The sequence below is a fragment of the Megascapheus bottae genome, chromosome 35 (genome assembly GCF_031878675.1).
Source record: "Megascapheus bottae isolate mThoBot1 chromosome 35, mThoBot2.hap1, whole genome shotgun sequence".
Taxonomy (NCBI): Eukaryota; Metazoa; Chordata; class Mammalia; order Rodentia; family Geomyidae; genus Megascapheus; species Megascapheus bottae.
Window position 1 is genome coordinate 7,474,437 of NC_143543.1, and position 25,575 is coordinate 7,500,011.

The 25,575-nt window shown below is 44.3% G+C and overlaps 1 pseudogene; it reads right to left on the reverse strand.

Moving 5' to 3' along the window:
* Positions 1-432: 432 nt before the first annotated feature.
* Positions 433-25,575, reverse strand: part of LOC150042576 (ubl carboxyl-terminal hydrolase 18-like) — a 48,889-nt pseudogene continuing 23,746 nt past the window's right edge.

Here is a 25,575-nt window from a genome sequence, read left to right on the forward strand (position 1 = left end):
TTATTTTTAAGGGTTTTGGAGACTCCAGAATGGGGACCTAGCTGAAAGAAATTGTTCACTTGGGTCACACCACTAGGCCTTGCACTCAGGACTTAGGTGCTGTCCTATAGCTTTTTCACTCAAGACTCATCCACTACCACTTCAACTCCACTTCCAGCTTTTTGTTTCTGATGTCAGCTGAAAGTCTGTCTCTTGGATTTTTCTACCCTATCTGGCTTTGAACTATCTCAGTTTCCCGAGTAGCTAGGATTACAAGCATGAGCCAGATGCCCTGCACAAGCCTCACCGCTCACAAGATTATGCCCCACAACACTGTTCTACAAGGAGCAGGCTCCTGTCACATGACCTTTGAGAGACAACCCTCCTTCAAATCACATCAGCAATCACCCGTCATTATAACTTAAGATATAAATTATTATGTAGTGGCTTAAATTATTGTTTCTTCATTGTAGAATCTCCTGGAAGACTTAGCAGATCCCAGGACAGTAAAGGAAATGAATGTGTCAGTCTCTGAAAGTCTGAAATATTTCCATTGCCTCCACTCTTTGTATAAACCAGAAGATATGCAGTTTCCCACCTAAAAGAGAGATTTATGAGCATAGTAAAATCAAACATCTGTGGTGAAAGGACAGCAGGAATGCGGGTCAGCAAGCTTCCAGGCTAGCAGAGCAAGTTTTCATCCACCAACCTACCACCCATCTCATCAAGGGAGAGAAAAGAGTGAGTTAGGAAAGTCACTTCTATGCTCTTGTGAGTTGGCAAATGTTCATCTACCCATCACCTACCATCCATCTCATCAAGGAGAGAACAGTGTCCTGGAACAGTCACTTCTACGCTCTTGTTAGTTAGCACAAATCACAGCCAGCCTGACGTTAAATGGCTCACACCTGAGGATCAGAGTTTGAAGCCAGCCTGGACAGAAAACTCTGTGAGACTAATCTGCAATAGACTACTCAGAAAAAGCCAGAAATAGCACTGGGGTTCAAGTGGTAGGGCTCTAGTCTTGAGCACAAAGAAGCTCAGGGAGAGCACCCAGGCCCTGAGTTTAAAAACCATGACCAGCAAATTAAATAAATAGGAGTGTGACCTAGTGGCAGAGTGCTTCCAAAGCATGCAGAAAGCCCTGGGTTCCATTCCTCAGTACCACATACACAGAAAAAGCTGGAAGTGGTGCTGTGGCTCAAGTGGTAGAGCCCTAGCCCTGAGAAAGTGCAAGGACAGTGGCCAGGCACAAATATACAAATAAATACATAAAATAATAAATCAGGGACCGGCAAATTATGAGAGTGGGAGTATAAGCCAACTCCAACCTTATTTTTGGAAAACACATTTTATTGGAACACAGCCAATTATATTCATTCACTCATTCCTGTACTGTCTACGGCAGCCGATGTGTTACAAGGCCAAAGGGAGTAACAGCTGCAAAAACTGTGCCCCACAAACTCTGAAGTTCTTTCTCTCTAGCCATGATCATGTAAAGTGTGCTAACCCCTATTCTAAATCACAGAGGAGTCAATAAGCCAAAATTTGCTAAGAACAGGTACCTAAGAGAAATGCTCAGGCTCAATGAAAGAAAAACAGGAAAAGTAGGTTAGAGGAGAGCATCAAACATAACCGCCACCTTATCCATTAATTTTGAATTAATCAAGCCTCCTTGTGTGACTGAGTATGCCCTCCAATACCACCTCCAGTGCCACCATGGGCACATATAAAACCTCTCTGCCTTAACTTTCTTCAGCTTTTCTCTCTAGTTTCACCTCCGTAGCCATTAAAAGTATGTCTTCATGCTTACTGAGTGCATGCCACTAGGCCAGACTGGGAATGATGAGAAGAGTCGTCCTGTCCCTTGGTCTGCTAGGCACCATGACTCATACTTGTAATCCTAGTTATTCAGGAAGCTTAGATCTAAGGATTTATGTTCAAAGCCAGCAGAGAAAGAAAGCCTTTAATGCCCTTATCTCCAATTACCCACCCAAAAGAAGGATGTGTGATAGAGAGCTAGCATGAGCAAAAAAGCTCAGTGACGATGCCCCGGACTGGACTTCAAACCTCAGAACCAGCACCAAAAATTTAAAAAAAAGAGTACATGGTCTAAAGGGGGGACAATCATATAATCAAAAAAAATTTGGAAGTAATAAAGGAGGCATGCTCAAGAAGCAATGAAAGCAAATAAAATTTCCTACCGATCTCCTTGAGTGCATCAGTAAAGGCTTTGCACAGTAGAGAACGCCATGATTATGAAAGCACAAGGAGGCGTTTGCTCAGAGGTTAAATTAGGACAAGGTAATAGAGGCCAGAAACCACATGAGCATAGTTACAGAAAACACTTACACCTGAAGCCTTCATTCTCAGAGAAGTATGGTGTAATGGGATGAGTGTTGAAAGATGGATAGAATGGTTTAGTAACTAGGGGATGCTCAGAATAAAGGCAATAATTCATCCATGCATCTTTCATCACGCATGTGCTTCTCTTACCAGCGGTAGTGATTACTCCCATACATACACTGGATGTCTTCCCAGGACACCTGAAAGAACACACACGGATGACAGCAGCAGCTAGTTGGTTACCAGGAAGTATTCAGGGAATACAAGGCCCTGTAATCTGCCAATTAGACTCCTATAAAGAAGCCCACTGTGATGACAGCTGGTGACATGATGCCCTGTATAACAATACCCTCTGTAATGTCCTCACTCATCTTTAAACTTTTACACTTATCCCCCCAGAGTTTTATCTTGCATCTTTCTAATTTCTGGTTTCACTAGTTTCCTACAGAGCATAAAACATCAAGGTACTGGACCCACAGGGCCAGAAACCTAAACACTGAAGCAAGCAGACTCTTAGAAAGCAGTAAACCATCTGGGCACTGGTGGCTCAGGCCTGTAATCCCAGCTACTCAGGGGGCTGTGGTTCAAAGCCAATCCAAGCAGGAAAGTCAGTGGGACTCCAACACACTACTCAGAAGAAGCTGGAAATGGCACTGTGTCCCAAGTGCTACAGTGCTAATCTTGAACACAAACAGGTTTAGGGATAGCACCCAGGCCCTGACTTCAAGCCCCAGAACTAGAAAAAAGCAATAAATCTAGATAGAGGAACAGCTTTGAACCACAGAACTCCCCAGCTTCTACACATTAAAAAAAGGAGGCCATACTGTGTCTTCAACTCTGCTGAGGATTTACTAGCGATGGCTACTTCAGAACAAGAGAACGTGTGGATGATAAGCCTCACCCAGCCAACATTGGAGTCGTTGAAGCAGAGCCATTTTCCATCCACTGCATTCCGGATATAAGCACAGTAGTGAAAAAAGTTGGCCATCCCGACATGGGTGATCAGAGCAAAGAGTTCAAACTGCCCTTCAGGCTGGAAGAAGACAAGGCTCCCAGTGATTTGTCCCACCTTCCCCAGCCCTAGTCTTGAAGGAAGTATGTTTTGCCATGCATTTGTTACCGCTCTGTGCTAGGCACTGGTACTTCAAAGGTACTAGTGAAATGTCCTTGACCTGGAGAATCTCATAGCTACTTAAAAGGAAACATTATAAACCAGAAATATAATGGCTTGCTTATTATTAGATAGGTGTTTACAGTAAGTAGGGATGGTTAATCTTTGTCCCCTGAGGAAAGTGGAAACCCCCGAAGAAAAGACCTGTTTTTTAAATCCCAAGTAAAGAAGGGTAGATAACATTGGCAGACCAGTTATCCAAAGGGAATTTGATTTGGTTTGGGTTTGGATTGGGGAAGGGTTTAGGGAGGAGATTTTAGAGCCTTTGTTTCATCATGGTTTATTCTTTTTTTTGCCTGTCCTAGGGTTTGAACTCAGGGCTTGAGCAATGTCTGGATTTTCTCAAGGCTAGAGCTCTACCACTTGAGCCGCAGCATCACTTCCAGCCTTTTCTCTGGAGATGGAACCAAGGAATCAAACCAGGGTCTTCATATATAATAGGCCAGCACTCCACCACTAGACCACACTTCTGGCCCCTTTTTTTCTGGTCCTGTGAGACAAGGTCTTACCATGTAACCCAAGCTGGCCTTGAACCAATGATCCTCTGGCCTGTGTCTCCCAACTGCAAAGACTGTAGGCTCTGATACTATGCTTGGTAAAACAAATAAACAAACAAATACTCTGCCTGAAATACACCTTCACTTCTGTGACTCACAACAACCTGAGGACCACCTGTCTTCCTCAGTAGACCCCTTGCCAGGCCAGCAAACAGCGTACATTCTCAGATGAGAGCAGTGCTCAGAGGAGGCAGACCTCACTGCATGAGATGCTGTCCTGCCTCAGCCAGTGTGCACCCAGCACAGCTTGCCCACCTCACCTCACAGTGGAAGCAAGCAAGAGACCCAATCACTGGCCTTGGCTGGTAAGAACCTGGAACTGGAGAATTCTTGAGTAGGTGCCATCTAACAGCTGAGGGGTTAGAGCAGCGGAGCCTGAAGGAAGTCCTGTCTGGTGAGATGGATCCAAGAAGGTGGGAATACCTCACCTGCTCTGTGGCCTCACTGAGGTCTTGTTGCTCAGTCAGGAGAACATGACTGAGATCCAAGTTCTGAGGGAAATGCAACAAGTGGCAGATTTTCTCAGTCTGTGAATTTCTAAGGGAGAATCACATAAGGTGAATGGTCAAAGTTTGGGGCAAATGCATCATCTTCAAGACCTGCAAAAGCAAAGATCACTGTGAAATTCCAGGGCTGGTGGTTTACTCTTCTCCCCAGGAAGAGAGGTGTGTAGGAGACACACTACACGTTTAAAGGCTCCCATTGGGGAATCTGTTCAGCTCCTCCAAGTCTCAAGTGACTCTTCACTGTCACAGCACTACAGATCTCAGACAAAAAAAACATGAGCTTCCCAGGGCTGCACACATGCCCTTGAAACCCTAGAAGCAGGCGTCTGTCATAGGGAGCTAGTCTAAAACTGGAGAGAAAACCCCACCACCCCTTTACCCACCACCACCTGGCCCCACACTCTCCCTGCCCCTCAGCTCTTGGTGAAGCTACATGGGAAGCTCAGGGATCCTGGCACCAACCCCACCCGGACCCCACTCCACCACGCATCATGAAGAGTACTGAAGGTGTCTGGGAAGCCTTGGCCAGGAAACCCACACTGGAAGTATTTGAATCTGAGGTGTGAGTACCTGGTTTCCACGTGTCTTCAATCCACAGTTATCACTGAATCACTTGCTTTTGTTGGCTAACTCCCAAGGGTAGAAAAAGAAGCGCAGGGCATCTTCCTGCCTGGTGGAGGGGAACAAGGGACAGGCAATGTTACCGGACCCTTTCCATGAAGAAAGCAGCCCACCCCCGAATGTGAGGGTTCAACCTTTGCTTCCACTTTCCCCCACAGTCTTCTAAATAGCCCCACCTCTACTGCTACATGTGCCAGGATCTTCCATGAATTGGAGGGGAAAAAACGGGAGGGGCCCTTGTTAGTAGAACAGTATAAGAAAAGGAGTAATAGGAGAGAGAATATTTTCTGATCAATAAAATTGACCCTCTAGAGCTATGCAAGTGAAACAATTATTTTTGATATCAAGGGAAATGACACAAACAATAGGGAACTGGCAGAATGGAGTGTGGATTCACCAGGTCTCACCAGTGAATTCAGAGGTTTTGAGTCCATGTCATACAGAGGAAGAGGGGAAGAGGGAGAGTCAGCACACAGCTTGTCCTTTTGCTCCCTCCAGTATAGGTGAGGCAAACCAAGGAATCCTTGACCTGCATCGTGTACAGGGCCTACAGCTTCTCCACCTGTAAGAAGGAGCCAAGGACAGGTTAGGCTGCTATCCAGAGCTGGACCTCCTAGATTGCCTAGCCCCTCACACTGGTTGCCCTACACACAAGGGTTCAGTGGGTGGGGGGAAGAACACCGGGTTTCTGAGGAACCCTCACTGCACATGGCATAAACAATGGTGAGAGACTTCTAGGGGTCCTCTGACTCCTCCAGCTTCAGGCGCTTACCAAGTCCACATCAGGTATTTGATCCTTAATTAGGTTTCAGAATGTGAGATGAAGCTGAGCGGCATCATGCTGGACAAACACTGGTTAGAAAGAAGTAACAGCATAGTAGTGAGGATGCTGGAGATATCCTAGGACCAGACGCCCTGGCTGCACCAACACTCACCACTTTACTTTTACTCTCTTTCCCCAAAGGTCAGTATGTACTACCTATGAGCTGTTTAGGACACAAAAAGTATTCTTGGTACTGAATTAAACTTTTCCTCTTAAACTTATGGCACCAGAATGGAACAGGGCTCAAAGTCTGCAACCCATCCACTCTGCATGCTCTAAAGGATCTGTTAAACTGGCAGCCTAGATGGAATAGCCAGAGCAGCAACTGGATCAACTGCAGGATCCAGGAGAGGCAGAGCACGTTCTGACATGCCAGCAGTGTTCTCAGACACCACCAGCAGCACCAACAGCTTCCTGGCAGGGCCAGGGTGGACACAATGGGTTCCAGGAGAACAGACCACTTAATTGGATGTCTACTGAACAGGGCCAGCCACACCTCATGCCAGCAGCTGCTATTGGTGATATTTATATAGATTTTCTAATTGGGTTACTTCCAGGGAGAACCTTTTAATATAATATCTTAAAATTCCTGCCTACAAACAATAAAAATGATCAGTTTACCAGATTGCTCCTCTGACACTTTCTCAGTGCTGCTTAAGCTTTATATTTCTCATTGATATTTCTGTTCAGGGAACTGTAGTGTCTACAGCTCTTTTTTAGCGAGGTTGAATTGACATTGAAAAGGAGCAGTCTCTGAGATGTAGTCTATATTAAGGTAATTTTTTTTCAGTTCACAGTTGGATGACTTTTTAAACTGTCATTAGTTAACAAAACTTAAGCACTCAATGAACTGTAAGAAATCGGTTTTCTAGAATACTGTTTGGTATATGCAGAGCCTATTGAACTCTCTGAAACACACACACACACACACACACACACACACATACACACCTCACTTTCTCTCTCTGTCTCTCTGTCTCTGTCTCTGTCTCTCTCTCTCTCTCTCTCTCTCTCTATATATATATATATATATATTAATTTATTTTATTTTATTATTTTTTGTTAGTCCTGGGCTTGAGCTCAGGGCCTGAGCACTGTCCTTGGGTTTTTCTCAAGACTAGAGCTCTACCACTTGATCCTAAGCACAAATTTTGGCTTTTGAATTTTCTATGTATGTGGTAGTCAGGAATCAAACCTGGGTCTTTGTAAATGCTAGGCTATCACTCTGTCATGAGGCCAAACTCCAGGCCCTCCCTCTCTCTCCCTCTGTCTCATTGGGGAAAATGAGCTGATATATTTTCCAGTTTTTAGACCAGTATCCTATCTCAAATATTGAGATAGAACATATCATAAATATAAAGTATAGCTACTGAACTGTTTTTTCACAATGGAAAAGAAAACAATACAGGCCATAGAAGCCATTTTACATCGACAACCAGTTTGTCCTAGTTTGAGACCTAATCATTGGTAAAAAAAAAAATAACTGATCTCATTCAATTGGTGTTTGGTTTTTATTCACTCAATAATCAACAGAAGTAATCGATCATTTTAATGCCATAATGTCAGAATTCTCACAGAATTCTTGGATCAGAGCTTAAGAAATACACTGATGCAATTTGAAGGAAAAGACCACTAAAGAGTGGTCTAATTTGAACTACTTTTAAGTATTTAAAATATTATACAACTTTATATGGAAAGATAGTTTAGACCTAAGTTTTTCCTCTTCCATATCATAAGTTTTATGTGATTTAGAGGAAACCATAAACAAGTTGTGCAAATTTTCAAGATTTTTACCTTTAACTTCTACTTTATAATTCTTCACTCTCTAAATTCATTGTATTTCATTTTATGCTAATGACAGTAACAACTAAGAATTCTGTGAAACATGAGGAAGCTTAGAGACTGATGTTTTTACAAAATGACAAATCTAGAATAAGATTCCAGTTCTATAGGCAGGCATCTTCTATTCTGCCAAGTTACCCTGAAAATATCAATGAAAGCCAGATGCAGTAGCTAATGAATATAGTCCTAGCTCCTCTGGGGTCTGAAATTGGAGGCTTGAGCTTCCAATCCGGCCCGTGTGATTCTTATCTCTATTCAAGAGGAAATATCTGAGATCTAAAATATATCAACAGCTAATAAAATTGAATCACTCCAAAACTAATCTCCAAAGATATAACCATCCCCTGAAGAGATGGACCAAATACTAAAAGGGAGAGTTCTCTGAAGAAGAAATAAGAATGGCCTGTGGACCCATGAAGAAATGCTGGACAAATCTGGCCATAAAAGAAAGGCAAATCAAAACATCTCTAAGGTTCCACCTCACTTTGTGTAGAGGCTCAAAGCGAGAGGCCAGACCTCTGAGCTCTTAAGAGTAGCAAGCAGAGACACCAGCCCCCTCCTTCTGAGGGCAAGCCCACACACTTCAGTTGGGGGAGGTCTTGTGACTTTGGCAAAAGGGGGCTGATTTTTATTAATCCACCCAAACTTCTTTTGCCTTTTCTCAGAGCAAGGAGGGATGGAGGGTTCAGTGCAGATTTCCTGTGCTGCTGGAGTGGTTGGGTGCTCACATCAGGAATGGGTACAATGTTACATATTTATTCCTGACCATTGTACAAATTTCATCAGTTCCTTTTGCTCCGATATCAAGAAATCCCTGGTTTTGCTATGACTCTGATTTTACTTGTCTGAACTGTTCCTTTGATTGAAGGACCTTTCTGGGGTGTGGGCTTCTAGACTGGCTCCACTGCCCAGCTCTCCTCCCATGGAGTGGGTTGGGTTAGGAGGTTTAGATATCCTACCTAAACGCAATTAAGACATGAACAGTTACTGGGGAAAAGTGTGACCGAATGAAAGAGTCACAGTCTTTGTTCAACCTACAAATCCCACTGAAATTTCACACAGAGTAGGCTGGTACTTGGTGAATCAAATTTGTCTCCCTCCTGCCTAAATCTCCCTCCTATCCTAGCCCTACTGGTGAAGACAGGGTGGGCATACATAATGAAGAGGGGTGTTCAATAGCATGAGGAGACAGGGTGGGGAGGATAGAGAAGAGCTGCCTATCAGCTGTGAAATTTGCAGACCAGGCACTTGAGTCTCACACCTGTAGTCTGCACTGCACATTTCGCTAAGGGCTAAGAGTGAAGAACCAGCAACGAGGAATACAAACCTACAAGGCAATTTACCAAAATTAGTGAAGCTGTGGCTCTAGCAATAGAGCCAGCTTTGAGTAACAAAGCTCAGGATCACTACCCAGGACCTTAGTTCAAGCTCCAGGACAAGCTAAGGCAAACACAGACACAGACACACACACAGACACACAGACACAGACACACACACACACACACACACACACACACACACACATGTTGTAACTTATGTAGCCAAGAAAGATTCACTGAGCTCCTACTTTTTGTCACACATGGTGTCATCCACTGTGCTTCAGGATACAGGCCAGCCAGGAGCCATCCTGACCTTGGGGGAAGCTTAGGGATAGGCTTGGCATCACTAGAGTGTGCGCTTCTGTGTCCACCCACTGTCTCCCTATCCACATTGCCTGGCTGTGCAATGTCAAATTCTCCCAACAGGAAGCCTGGCCTTGTTCTTTTTGCCTTCCATTTCCTCCCAACCCCTGTCTGAATAAAAATGAGACCTGCTAGCCCACCATTTGCCCTCCGTTCCAATCTCCGATGGTAGCGACTAGGGTCGATGCCAGACTCCTTTTGCAATACCCTCAAACAAAATAAAGTACCTAGGAATTAACTTGACTAAGAATGAAAGAAACTTTTCCATGATAATATTAAAATCCTGAAAAATAAAAATAATAAAAGATCCAGTTTAGACAAAACAATTCTTAGCAGATAGAACAGTGCAGAAGGAATTTCATTACCAAATTTAGACTCTAGTATGCAGCTATACAGACAAAAACTGTTACTGGCACAAAAACAGGCATGAAGACCAATGGAATAGAACTGAGGACCCAGGTATTAACACACGGACCTATGGGCACCTCTTCATTGATTAAGGAGCTCAAAGAAATAGAAAGGAAATGAGGGAAACCATGGAGCCTATGTTCCTTTGAGTCTGGCTTACTTCACTTAATATGTGTTTATCTAAGTCTTTTCATTTCCTTACAAATGGGGAGATGTGGTTCTTTCTGACAGCAGCATAGAATTCCATTGCATATAAATACCACATCTTGTTGATTGCGGCGCCCGGCACCCCTGACCAGCAGGGAAGAACGGACACCACACGAGGATCCTTCTCGATCACGCTTTATTAATGAAGAGCAACTCATTTGAAGGGAAGGCTTGAAGCAGAGGGGCGCGGGGCAGGGAAGTGCAGCTGCTTATATACAATCAAGGAACGCGGGACTTTTTCCATTGGCTGCTGTGCTGCTAAGGTCTTTTTAAAACTCGGGATTGGTCAGGCCTCTGACGTCATACGCGCAGACGTCATACGCGCAGACGCAGCGGAGCGAGCAAAGGCTCTGCACTCACACACCCACTAAGGGGAACTAAGAAATTTGTATACAATGAGCGAGGCAGGGGACAGGCGCCGTCTTGGCTGCTCCGGCTCCCCACATCTCCCCCTTTCTGTTTTAACGCAGCAGGCCAACATACCTGTTGTGAAGAGAGTAGAGGTGCTGTCCTCCAAAGTAAAACTTGAGGTCCTACTCTAGAGGAGTGACCCAGGCGGCCAACCCTGGATCCCTCCCCTCCAGGTCCTCTTTTCCCTTTGTGGAGATGGGCTAGGGGCGAAGACCCATATGCTGACGCACATGCTCTCCCTGACCTGTTAGGGTCAGGAGTGGTACTTTGTCCATCATTTCACAACTCTTGACTGCCTATACTCCTATTCCTCGTGCAATAGACTAAGGTCTCGAGGGTGCAAAGGCAGTACAGGGCAGTTTTAGTTGGCCTTTAAAGCTGCAAGCCAAATTTTGGGGGAGTGTCCCTGCTCCAAGGCAGTGAGTGCATGAACAAGCATTGCTCTCTCTCTCTTATTGCGAGACCTCATTCAGCAGAGCAACCAAAGGCTAAAGACACAAAACCCAAAACAAACTGCAACAAACATTCACAGGAACTGGAACAAATGTAGGCAACGGCTCCAGCATTGACTCAATTTACACTCTATAGCAGAACAATTTTTTTGAGAAACCAGCCTAACACAGAAGGACAGATTTTTTGAACCTTGCAGTCCTAGGGAAGTTGCAAGGAAGAATTGGTGGCACAAAGGGGAAAATGGAAGAAGCATTAGTCACAGGCATTGGTAATGGAAAGGTCTTCATCACTGCCCACATCGTCCTTTCTTTGTTGCTTTTTCATTTCTGTCTCTTCATCCAAAGTCGTGGCAGCAGAAGAATTATTAACAGGATTATTCCCAGGATTTTGTTTCGCATCATCCTCTTTAGGCGTTTGATTTTCCTCCAATATCCTTACGAGGCGCTGCGGCACCCAATGGGGGGATTCCTGTCCCTGTGGAAAAACACAAACAGCTCCCCTGGATCTCTGAATTACAGGATCCGGTCCATACCATTTGTTATCGATAACATTTTTCCACATTACTTTTTGTGTGGGTGGTATTGCCATTTTTCCAGCATGCCGATCAGCAGCTGATTGTCCATTGTCATCCACTGTTACATAATTTAAGGTAAACAGTGCAATGGCCAGCCTTTCTCTGGGGGAGGCATCTCGGCCTATTCCCTCCTTTTGTTTAAATAAAAGTTGTTTAAGTGTTCTATTGGCGCGTTCCACAATTCCCTGACCCTGGGGATTGTAAGGAAGGCCAGTAGAATGAACTACCTGCATTTGAGTGCAAAAAGAGCGAAATCCGGCAGAGGCATAAGCAGGGCCATTATCTGTTTTCAATTTTAATGGTTTTCCCCATGCTGCCCATGCTTCCAAGCAATGAACTTTAACATTGGACACCCTTTCCCCTGTAAGGGCTGTGGCATGCATTATGCCAGAGAAAGTGTCCACTGAAACATGAACATATTTTGTCCTGCCAAACTCAGGCACGTGAGTAACATCCATTTGCCATAAGGCATTAGAGCAAAGGCCTCTAGGATTAACTCCAATTATGAAAGAGGGATGATATACTACACAGGATTGACAAGCTTTAACAATTTCTCTAGCCTGTTGGCGTGAAATGGAAAACTTATAACGAAGGGTTTTTGCAGAAACATGATAAAGTTGATGAAAATCTCGTGCTAATTGAACAGAATTATGGGAAAGGCCCACCAGGGCTCTGGCAGTCAAATCCACTAAGGCATTGGCCTCTGACATGGGACCAGGCAAGCCAGTATGTGCCCGAATATGACCAATGAAAAAAGGATTTTTCCTTTGTAAAATTAAACTCTGAAGTTGGGATAATATATTTGAAACTGTACTGCTACCTTTTATGGAGGCTGCGACTTCCAGGGATGCCACTGCATTAACTACATATTGTGAATCAAAATATAGGTTAAAAGGCTCAGAAAATTTCCTGAATACTTCTAAAACTGTTAGACATTCAACTACTTGTGGAGTTTCTGGTTGAAAATTTAAAGTTACTGGCTCTTTTCCTTGAACTACATAGGCACCTCGGCCTGTTTTTGACCCATCTGTAAATATAATTAGGGCATTACTCAGAGGCAGTTTTTTCGTAACTTTAGGGAAATACACCCAATCTTCACGCACAAAATTCAGCAGTGGATGTTTGGGATAATGATTGTCAATTATATTTGGAAAGGAGCACACCAAAACTGCCCACCAGTCAACAGAGGCAGCCAATATTTGTACTTGTTGCCGGGTATAAGGAATAATTAATTTGTCAGGAAATTTTGCAAAGTGAGTCAAACACGCCTTGCAACCTGTAAGAGCTAGCAAAGCAACTAATTCTGGAAAATACTGAATAGTTTTTAAGCCATAAGAATTTCCGTGCAACCATAACAATGGGCCTTCTTGCCATAATACTCCTGTAGGATAATTTTTTGTTTTAAATATGCACAATAAGATTGGCGCTGATGGATTTACACGCAAGAGTTGTGCATTTTCTATGGCCTGTTCAAGACGCTGAATGGAACACTTAGCCTGAACAGTCAATTTTCTAGGTGAAGTAACATCCGGATCTCCCTCCAATAAGGAAAAGAGGGGCAACAATTCAGAGCGAGGGACATTAAGAAAATTTCGGACCCAATTTACGTCCCCCATTAATTTTTGAAAATCATGAAGGGTATGCAAATGCTTCGTTTTTAATACCACCTTTTGAGGTGTAACAACTGTGGGAGAAATTATGGAACCTAAAAACTGAACCTTTTCTGAAAATTGCACCTTTTCTGGTGCCAAGTTTAAGCCTGCCTTTGCAAGAAGTTTAGACAATTTACTAAATACTTGAAAAAGGATATTCTGCTCTGGGGCAGCTATTAAAATATCATCCATATAATGAAGAATTCTAACAATGGGAAATTGCTGTCTCACAGGGAAAAGAACTGTGTCAACATATAGTTGGCATATTGTAGGGCTATTAGCCATTCCTTGTGGAAGAACCCTCCACTGAAATCGCGCATCAGGTTGTTCGTGATTAACAGAAGGCAGGGTAAAGGCAAAACGTTCTCTATCCCTGGGATGCAAAGGAATAGAAAAGAAACAGTCCTTAATATCAATAGATATAATGGGCCATCTTTGGGGCAAAGCAGAAAGCAGTGGGAGGCCACGTTGGACTGACCCTAATATTTGCATTTGAGCATTAATGGCTCTGAGATCATGTAATAGTCTCCACTTGCCTGAGGCCTTTTTAATAACAAAAATAGGGGTATTCCATGGAGAAACAGAAGGCTCCACATGTCCAAACCTTAGTTGTTCCTGTACCAATTGAGTTATAGCCTCCAATTTTTCTTGGGACAGGGGCCACTGAGGCACCCACACCGCTTTATTTGTTAACCAGGGTATGGGTGTTGGACTGGCAGAGGCTAAATTTTCAGTGACCCCCAAGAAAAACCCAAACCTTGCTTATCTCTATTGGCTACTGGCTCCACAGGGGCATGCCGGCCCTGTAAATATTTTCCTAACCCACCAGTAGGGACAAAGCCCTGATTTTTCAATATAGTCTGTGCCGTTGAAGAATAATCAGTAGTTAGAATTAAACCCATTTGCTGTTGGATATCCCGGCCCCACAAATTAACTGGGACCTGGAGGACAAACGGCTGAAATTTTCCTTTTTGACCCTCCTTTGTGGACCAGGTCAACTGTTTTGCGCTGACCCGAGGAGTATCTGCATAACCTAAACCTTGCAGGGTTTGTGAAGAGAATTGTAGGGGCCATGTCTTTGGCCACTGAGTTATTTGGACGATACTCCGGTCCGCTCCCGTGTCCACCAGACCATTAAAGGTCCTTCCTTCAATTGTTAATGTTAACATGGGACGGTTATTTAAGGCCATGGACAAGCAGACAAGGTCTGCTCCTGAGGTACTTAAACTTCTTTCCTTTTCTTGCACCGGGGAAACTTGATGATGGGAAGGCACTAAGATTAATTGAGCAACTCGATCTCCAGGAGCCACTGAAATGACCCCTCGAGAGACTGAACAGAGGACTTGGATGGCTCCCCTGTAATTAGGGTCAACAACTCCAGGGAACACTACAAGGCCTTTCATAGTATTGGAAGCACGTCCCAACACTATTCCCACCATATTTTCAGGGAGGGGGCCCATTAGGTCAGTAGTTATGAGTTGAGCCCCCATGTCCTCCGTTATGACCACTCCGGCGGTGGCACGGAGGTCCAGCCCTGCAGATCCTGCGGTTGCTCTGCGGGAACAAATGGCTGTTGGAGATGAGGTGAAAGCCTCTGATAAGTTTCCTGGCACCGAATCCCCTGATTTTGCGGGCCCTGGGGCAGCGGGCCCCTCCACCCGTTTTTTGGCTCCAAGGCCTGAGGTTGTGGGATAGGCTGTCCATTCACATCTTTAACTGATCTGCACTCATTTGCCCAATGTTTTCCTTTTTTACATCGTGGACAAAGTCCCGGTTCGCGAGGGGGCCTCTGCTTTGAATATTTTAAATTGGGACATTGCTTCTTAAAATGTCCTGGCTTTTGACAGTTGAAGCATAGTCCTGAATTAATTCTAGTGGTCTCAGCTACTGCAGCAACAATTTTATCCAAGCTCACAGGGGCTCCCACCTCCCGGCAGGCCCTAATCCAATCTTGTAAGGGCTTATCTCTTATAGGAATAATAGCCTTTTGGCATTCAGGGAGGCTTTGTTCAAAAATAATTTGTTGGATAAAAAGCATGTGATCCTCTAGGTCCCCAAATAATTTATCTGCGGTCTCTAGGACTCGCCCAACAAAGTCTGTAAAAGGCTCGGTAGGTTTTTGAACAACTTTAGTAAGGTTACCACGGCGCTCCCCCCGACTGGCAAGGGACTTCCAAGCCCTGTAAAAAATATTATTAATTTGTTGATAGACTTCGTTAGGATACCCAGTCTGGTCCGCTGCATAAGGGCCTTTTCCTAATAACATTTCAGCTGACCAGTGAGGACAGCCCGCCAGTACATTCTCCCTATGTCTGGCAGCGGCCAAATCTGCTGCGGAAGCACAATAATCAAGGTACTGGCCATGCGTCAGGCAAGAACGTCCAACCTCATACCAGTCCGTTGGAGTCATGCTGGTGGTCTGCAATCGACGAACCAGTGCAATGGTGTAATTTGCAGAATGACCATAATTTTGTACATCGGCCATGAGATCCTTTAAAGCTTTATAAGAAACTGGCTCAAAAACTCTCTGTCCCGTAATGGGATTTTCAAAAACAGGAAAAGCAGAGGCCAACCGAGACCAGGTGCGGGCTTTGATAAAGGAACTTCCCTTTTTTGGGATGTAGGGAGGCGGGGCAGAAGGGGCAGGTCGAGCCTGGCCATTGTCTGCACCAAATCCTCCCCTGGGGCTGTATCTGTCAGCCTCATACCTGGCAGCCTGTTCCTGTAACTCCTCCTCCTCCACTGAACTTTGTTCCTCCGGGGGCCCTTCCCCCTCATTATCTGTGCTTTGATCTGACTCTCCTGCATCCTGATAGAGGGAGCTCCTTGGTCCCTCCTGTTTTTTCTTTTCTCTTCTCTCCTCCTCCTGCACTGTACTTTGTGAGGGCTGCAGTCCCTCAATTCCATTCTTTTGTTTTCTCTTACATTTTACCCCACTCTTGGTGGTCCCTCCTTCCTTGTACGATGACTCTGAGAGACTATCCTGGTGCTTAATTAATACCTTCCTCCCTTCTTTAATAATCTCAGTATTTCTGCCCTCCTCCAAACAAGCGCGCACCATTCTCCATATGGGCAACGTGGCGCGGGAGACCCCTCCCTTTTCTAGAGCTCTATCCAGGTCCTCGCCTAATATATCCCAACAGGCCAGTGAGAGATCTCCAGACTCCGCAAACCATGGGGCGTGTATCTCAATATCTGTTAACACTCTATGTATTGTGCCGCGGGAAATTCTCAGCCCACGCTGTTTAAGAAGGGCCTGTAAGGGGGCACAGAAGTCCCTTATACGGCACACACTTCCTAAAGAGTTACCCATACTGATGTTTAAAGACCGAGTTAACACAAACCACAGAGGAAGAACGATAACAAGCACCCAGACAAAAACTTCTCAGAACAACATACCTAGAAGGAGTCCTCTTCACGTGTCAAGTTCTGGATCCTCTTCGGCCCCTCCGCAGGTCCCGGGTCTCGGCACCAGTTGCGGCGCCCGGCACCCCTGACCAGCAGGGAAGAACGGACACCACACGAGGATCCTTCTCGATCACGCTTTATTAATGAAGAGCAACTCGTTTGAAGGGAAGGCTTGAAGCAGAGGGGCGCGGGGCAGGGAAGTGCAGCTGCTTATATACAATCAAGGAACGTGGGACTTTTTCCATTGGCTGCTGTGCTGCTAAGGTCTTTTTAAAACTCGGGATTGGTCAGGCCTCTGACGTCATACGCGCAGACGTCATACGCGCAGACGCAGCGGAGCGAGCAAAGGCTCTGCACTCACACACCCACTAAGGGGAACTAAGAAATTTGTATACAATGAGCGAGGCAGGGGACAGGCGCCGTCTTGGCTGCTCCGGCTCCCCACAGTTGATCAACTGAGGGACATCTGGGTTGGTTCCATATCTTTTCTATGGTAAACAGTGCTGCAATGAACATCATTGTGCTAGTGGATTTAGTATGCCAAGCAGCAGAATTTCTGGGTCATAGGGGAGCTCTATGTTTAGTCTTTTGAGGAACTGCCATACTGCTTTCCATAGGTTGAATGAGTTTGCCCTGCCACCAGCAGTGTAGTAGTGATCCCTCCTGGCCACATCCCCTCCAGCATCTGTTGTTATTAGTTTTCCTGATCCTGGCCATTCTAACTGGAGTGAGGTGGAATCTTAGAGTTGTTTTGATTTGCATTTCTTTTATGACCAGAGATGTTGAGCATTTCTTCATGTGTCTATAGGCTATTTTTGTTTCTTCTTCAGAGATGACTCTCTTTAAGTATTTAGCCCATCTTTTAATGGGATGGTTGTTTCTTTGGATATTAGTTTTGGAGTGATTCAATTTTTGGAGCTGTTGGTATATTTTAGATATGAGGCCTTTGTCCGTTGTATGATTAGTGAACATCTTCTCCCATTCTGTAGGCGTCATAATTAATTTACTAGGTAACCTTGGACTCTTCTAGCAGAAATTTGCAATAGAGCAAAACCTAGATACATAAGGCCATACAGTATGATGCTAAATGAAAGGACCTCTAAGATATAGAAACAAAAGCCATATAATGAGTGATTGTTGTCCTTAATGTACTATGTTATCTCTCATCTCTTTTGCTGTCCTTGGTTATGTCATATTGTTACTGTATTTCACTTTGTTATCTGATATATTGGATAAATGCGTATTTGGTTATTTGAAATTGGATAGGGAAGGTGGGAAATCAAGATGAGGTGGGGGGGGGGGAAATGGGGACCAAGACATGAGAAAGGGTATCAATGTATGTGAAGTAATGCACCTTCCATCTGGTGAATGTAATGTAACCCTTCTATTAATTACAATAAAAATTATATGGGAAAAAAGAAATAGAAAGTAAATAGAAATAGAAAACCTCTACAAAAAGTGGAGCTAGCAGAACTATTTAAGCATTTGCAGAAAAGTAATGTTGGATCCTTCTTTGTCATCCTGCACCAGAAGTAGTAAGTCCAAATGGATCAAAGACATCAAGGTAAAAGCAGATACACAGACAATTTTACAAGAAGGAATAGGAGATACACTAGTTCTCCTTGGCACAGGTGAAACCTTTCTTAATAAGGACCCAGAAACACAACACACCAGACATGATCTGGATAAGTGGGAATGTATGAAACCGTAGGATGGACAAAGGCCTCAGATCTAAAATATATCAAAAGCTAATATAAATTGATTCACTCCTAAACTAATTTCTAAAGAAATAACCATCCCCTGAAAAGATGGGCCAAAGACTTAAAGAGTGTCTTTTCTGAAGGAGAAATTAGAATGGCTATGGATCCATTTAGAAATGCTCGATATCTCTGGCCAGAAAATAATAGCAAATCAAAACAACTCTAAGATTCCACCTCACTCTGGTTAGAATGGCCATGATCAAGGAATCCAATAACAAAAGGGATCTCTCAACATTGCAGCTGCAAATCCTTCCTGGACTGAAGATCCAGCTCAACAGGTGGGACTTGCTTGGGCAGTGATAGCATACCCCACCAGGCCTGCAGCTAGGAGTGGGTAGGATTATGTCCTCAGCTTATTGCGCAGCTTTTCCCAGCCAGGCTCACCACACACATGGGCTACTCACGGACTCTCACCCCCGACATTTTCCCCAAGCTCCTTACCTTGACAGCTTTGAGCTTCATCCGCATTGACTGTTTTCTCACAGGAGGTCTCGGTTCTGGCTCTCGATCAATTGAAGCTGGGTCCCAATTCTGCCTCATACTCTTGGGTTTCTACCTGGAATTCCCAGTGCTCCTCCTGCCACAGAATTCCCAACGTCCCAGAAAGTATTTATTTGCTTGGTGGTGTTTTCTCATGCCTTTAATCCTAGCTACTCAGGAGGCTGAGATCTGATCCTCAGATCCTCAGATCCTCTGAGGATCAGATCTCAAAATGGGCAGGAAAGTCCACAAGACACTGATCTCCAATTAACCACCAGAAAATCCAGAAATGGAGCTGTAGCTCAGTGGTAGAGGTTTAGGCTTGAGAAAAACTGTTCATGGACACTACCCATGCCTTGACTTCAAGCCCTGTGACTGACACTGAAATACACACCCACACACATATGGACGTTAAAAAATTATTTTCTGCTAGCCCTGGGAACTCAGGGCCTACACATAATCCTTTACCTTTATTGATGAAGCTGGTGCTCTACCACTCAAACCAAAGCTCCACTTCACCTTTTTGCAGCTAGATATAAGTCTCACAGACTTTCCTGCCTGGATAGGCATTCTTGATCCTCAGATCTCAGTGTACTGTGTGGCTATGTTTACAAGTGAGCCACAGGTGCACATGGATTGTGTGAGCATTAATGTAAGCTGGTCATCACATGTGCCACAGTGGGTGACATGGGGAGTATCACTTTACCCAGCCATCTTTACTTCTATTTGTGCCTTAAAGATAAAATTTAGACAGGTTGAGACACTTGTCCATTGATCACATGAGACATCAGAAGAAAAACTTAGAGCTAACTTGGAAATGTCCAGCTCCAAAACTACCGGGAACTTATGTGTGGGCTGACATGGGACACTTTCATAGCCTTCCTACCAACCTGGATGAGCTGCACTTGCCACTGGCTGTGGCCTACCAAGCCTTAGAAAAGTGGTTCAAGATTGAGAAAATTAAATTCTCAGGGCCAGACCTGCTTAGGTTTAAACTGGTTTTAAAGTATCCCAGGAAATGCCTGAGGCCTGCATTGGAAGGCTCGCAGGCCAGCAGGGCAGAGGCTCATAGTCCTGGGAGATCTAATGTGGAGGCAGGAGGTAAGACCTCTGAGCTCTTCAGAGTAACAAGCAGACAGAGCTGTGGCCCTCCTGCTCTAGGCAAGCCCACCTACTTCAGATGGGCGTAGGCCTTGTGACTTTGGCATAATAGGCTTATTTTCATTTCTCCACCCCAAACTTCCAGAGCCTTTTCTCAGTGCTAGAGAGGGATGGAGAGTTCCATGCAGAAGATTCCCTGTGCAGCTGGAGGGTTTGGGTGCTCATATCATGAATGAGTAAAATATTGAATACAGGTTTGTACAGTTCCCTTTGGTCAGTGATCAGGAAGGGTCTTTCTGAGTGGTGGAGTTGTAGGCTGGCTTCTCTCCCTTGCTGTCCTGCCATGGAGTGGGTTGAATTAGGCGGTTTAGATGTACTAAATGAAATTAAAGACAGTTGTAACCTGATATAATTGGTCCCAGATGACAGAGCCACAGTCTCTGTTCAACCTAAAAATCCCACTGAAATTTAACACAGAGAAGGCTGGAACTCAGTGGTTTTAATTTGTTCCCTCCTGCCTACCTCTCCATCCTACCTCAGCCCTTCTTGTGAAGGCAAGGTGGGCATGGATAAGGAAGAGGGGTGTACAAAGGCCTGAGGAGACAGGAAGGTGATCATAGAGAGTAGCTGCCTAACTACTGTGTATCTTGCAAAACAGCCACTGGAGTCTAACACCTGTAGTCTGTATTGCTCAGGAGGCTGACAGCTAAGGGTGAAGGGGATAAACAAAGCCATTTTACCCAAAAACAGTGGAGCTCTGTTTCTAGCAATAGGACCAGCTTTGAGTACAAAAACTCAGAGACAGTACCCAGGCTGGGAGTTCAAGCCCTGGGAAAAGCAAAGACACAAAGACACACACACACACACACACACACACACACACACACACACACAATGAAACTTATGTAGCCAAGAAAAATTCAGTGAGCTCCTATAATTTGTCACATATGAGATATCCACAGTGCCTAAGAAAACAGGACAGACAGGCGCAATCCCCACCTTGGGGGAATCTGGAGAGAGAGGCTTGGCACCAATAGACTTCTGTGTTCACCCTCTGTCTTCCTACCCAAACCGCCTGGCTGTGAAATGTCAAATTCGTTCAAAAGCAAGTGTGGCCTTGCTCTCTTTGCCTTCCATTTCCCACCTGCCCACTGTCTGAATAAAAATGAGACCTGCTAGCCCACCACTTGCCCTTCCTTTCCAATCTCAGATGGTAGTAACTAGGGTTGAAGCCAGACTCCTTTTGCAAATAGACTCAAAAAATAAAGTACCAAGGAATTACTTTAATTAAAATGGAAAGGACCTTTTCCATGAAAACATTGAAATCCTGAAAAAGAAAATTAAGGGAGAACTGAGGAAATGGAAAAACCTCCCATGCTCCTGGATTGCAAGAATTAGCATCATGAAAATTTCAATATTGAAAAGGACTATCTAGAAATTCAATGCTAAACCCATCAATATAACAATGTCATTTGTTAAAGAAACAGAAGAGGCAAACCAAAATTACATATGGAATAATAAAAGACACTGTTTAGATAAACAATTCTTAACAGATAGAACAGAGCAGGAGGAATTTCAATACCAACTTTAAACTATTATACAGCTATACTGACAAAAACTGCTTGGAACTGGCAAAAAACAGGCGTGAAGACCAATGGAATAGAACTGAGGACCCAGATATTAACCCACAGACCTATGGCCAGCTCATCTTTGCTAAGGAAGCTAAAAGAAATAGATAAGAAAAAAGATAGCCTCTTCAACAAGTGGAGATGGCAGAACTGGTTAAGCACCTGCAGAGATGTAAAGTTGGATCCTTCTTTGTCACCCTGCACCAAGATTAGTAACTCCAAATGTATCAAAGACCTTGAGGTAAAAACAGATACACTTAAAACTTTACAAGAATAGGAGATACACTAGGTCTCTTTGGCACAAGTCCAAACTTTCTTAACAAGGACCCTAAATCACAACAAAGCAGACAAAATCTGGCTAAATGTGTGTACATGAAAGTGCAGAAATTCTGTGTTGAAATGGACATAGCTCTCAAATTAATGTACAGATTGAGAGAAGACCTTCAGCAACCATGTAACGGACAAAGGCCTCATCTCTAAAGCATATCAATAGCTAAAATAAGGTGAATCACTCCAAAACTAATCTCCAAAGAAACAACCATCCCATGAAAAGATGGACCAGAGACTTAAAGAGAGTCTTCTCTGAAGAGGAAATAAGAATAGCCTAGGGACAAAGGAAGAAATGCTCAATATCTCTTGCCAGAAAAGAATTGCAAATCAAAACAACTCTTAAGATTCCTCCTCACTCTGGTTAGAATGGCCATGATCAAGGAATCTAATAATAACAGGGATCTCTCACCATGGCAGCCCCAAAGATTTCCTAGAGTGATGATCTATCTCTCCTGGTGGGACTTGCTTGGACAGTGATGGCACACCCCACCAGGCCTGCAGGTAGGAGTGGGCAGGATTGTTTGCTCAGCTTGTTGCGCTGCTTTTCACAGCCTGGCCCACCACACACATGGGCTACTCACCGACTCTCACCCATGACATTGTCCCAAAGCTTGTTACCTTGACAGCTTCGAGATTCATCTGCAAGCGACTGTTTTCTCACAGGAGGTCTCAGTTCTGGCTCTCAATCTGTTGCAGCTGGGTCCCAATTCGGCCTCATACTCTCGGCTTCCACTTGGAATTCCCGGCGCTCTTCCTGCGTGTTTACTGCCCTGCAACAGAATTCCCAAAGGCCCAGTAAGTACTTATTTGCTGAGTGCTGTTGTCTCATGACTTTATTCCTAACTACTCATGAGCCTGAGATCTGAGTATCAGATCTCAACATGGGCAGGAAAGTCCTCAAGACACTGATCTCCAATTAACCAGCAGAAAATTCAAAAGTGGAGCTGTAGCTCAATTGTAGAGGTCTAGGCTTGATTAAAACTGCTCACAAACACTGCCCAAGTCTTGACTTCAAGCCACATTACTAACACTGAAACACACACACACATTAAAAAGTATTTTCTGCTAGTCCTGGGAACTCAGGGCCTACACATAATTCTTTAGTTTATTGAAGAAGCTTGTGTTCTACCACTCAAATCAAAGTTCCCCTTCACCTTTTTGTGGTAGAGATAAATGTCTCACAGACTTTCCTGCCTGGATGGGCCTTCTTGATACTTAGATCTCATGTACTGTGTGGCTATGATTAAAGATGTGAAACACAGGTGCATATGGTTTGTGCATGTAGTAATGTATGCTGGACATCACATGTGCCACAGTGGGTGTCATGGGGAGCATCTCTTTACCAAGCCATCCTTATTTCTATTTGTGCATTAAAGATAAAATCTAGACAGGTTGAGACACTTGTCTGTTGGTCACATGAGACATCAGAAGAAAAACTTAGACCTAACTTGGAAATGTCCAGCTACAAAACCGCCAGGAACTAATGTGTGGGCTGGCACAAGACACTTTCATAGCCCTCCTGCCAACATGAATGAACTGTCCGTGCCACTGAATGTGGCCCATCAAGCTTTCGACAAGTGGTTTGAGACTGAGAAAATGAAATTTTCAGGGATAGACCCTTTAAGGTAAGACCTGTATTTACACTAACTCAGAAAAGGCCTGAAGCCTGCACTAGAGGCTCACAGGACAGCAGGGCAGAGACTCATAGCCCTGGCAAATGTAATGTGGAGGCAGGAGGCAAGACCTCTGAGCTCTTCAGAGTGTCAAGCAGACAGTGCCGTGGCCCCTCCTGCTCTGGACAATCCCACTTCTGATGGGGGAAGGTCTTGTGAATTGGCACAAAGGCCTGATGTTCATTTCTCCCCCTTAACTTTTAGAGACTTTTCTCAGGGCTAGAGAGGCATGGAAAGTACAGTGCAGATTTCTCGTGAAGCTGGAGGGGTTGAGTGCTTATATCTCGAATGAGTAAAACATTAAGTACAGGCTCATACAGTTCCATTTTCTCAGTGATGAGGAAATCCCTGGGTCCTGCTTATGCTGTGGTTTTACCTATCTGAGTTGTTCTTTGACTGAAGGGTCTTTCTGGGGAGTGGAATTGTAGGCTGACTTCTTTGCCCAGCTGTCCTACCATGAAGTGGGATGAATTAGTTGGTTTAGGTGTTCTAAATGAAATTAAAGACTGACCTGTGACCTGAGATAAGTGGGCCCGGATGACAGAGCTAATGTTTGTGTTCAACCTAAAATCCCACTGAAATTCCACGCAGAGAAGGCTGGCACTCAGTGGATCCAATTTTTCTCCCTACTGCCTACCTCTCCATCCTACGCCAGCCCTTCTTGTGAAGGCAGGGTGGCCATGGATAAGGAAGAGGGGTGTACAAAGGCCTCAGGAGACAAGACTGTCTCCTGATAGAGAGAAGCGACTTAACTGCTGTTTAATTTGCAGACCAGGCACTTGGGTCTCACGCCTGTAGTCTGCATTGCTCAGGAGGCTGACAGCTAAGGGTGAAGGGCCAAAATGATCCCACTTTACCTAAAAACAATGGAGCTCTGTTTCTAGCAATAGAGCCAGCTTTGAGGAAAAAAGCTCAGGGACAGTACGCAGGCCCTGATTGCAAGCCCCAGGACAGGCAAACACACACACACACACACACACACACACACACACACACACACACACACACACACACGAGATGTAATCTATGTAGCCAGGAAAAATTCACTGCACTCCTACTTTATGTCACTCATGAGACATTCACAGTGCCTAAGGAAACAGGCCAGACAGGCGCAATCCCCACCTTGGGGTAATCTGGAGCGTGAGGCTTGGTACCAGTAGGAGGCGCCATTGTGTATCCACCCCCTGTCTCCCTAACCAAACTGCCTTGCTATGAAATGTCAAATTCTTTCAAAAGCCGTATAATGAATGATTGTTGTCCTTAATGTATTATGTTATCTCTCATCTCTTTTGCTGTCCCTTGGTTATCTCATATTGCTACAGTATCTCACTTTGTTATCTGATATATTGGATATATTTCTATTTGGTTATATGAAATTGAATAGGGAAGGGGGGAAAACAAGATGAGGGGTGGATGTGGGGATGAGGGAAATGGGGACCAAGACATGTGAAAGGGTATCAATGTATGTGAATTAATTCACCTTCTATATGGCAAATATTGTGCAACCCTTCTATTAATTTCAATAAAAATATATGAAAAAAATCTTTCAACAGGAAGCCTGGCCTTGCTCTCCTTGCCTTCCATTTCCCACCTTCCCCTGTCTGAATAAAAATGAGACCTGCAAGCCCACCACTTGCCCTTCCATTCCAATCTGAGACAGTAACGACTAGGGTCGCTGCCAGACTCCTTTTTCAATAGCCTCAAAGAAAATAAAGTATGTAGGAAATAACCTGACTGAGATGGAAAGGATTTTTCCACAAAAACATTAAAATCTTGATAAAAGAACTTTTTTAATACATTTTTTATTCTAATGAATAGAAGGGTTACATGATATTTGCCAGAAAAATGGTGCCTTAATTCCCACACTTTGATACCCTTTCACATGTCATGGTCCCCATTTCCCTTCCCCCCTCCCCCACCCCTCATCTTGTTTTCCCCCATTCCCTATCCAATTTCAGATAAC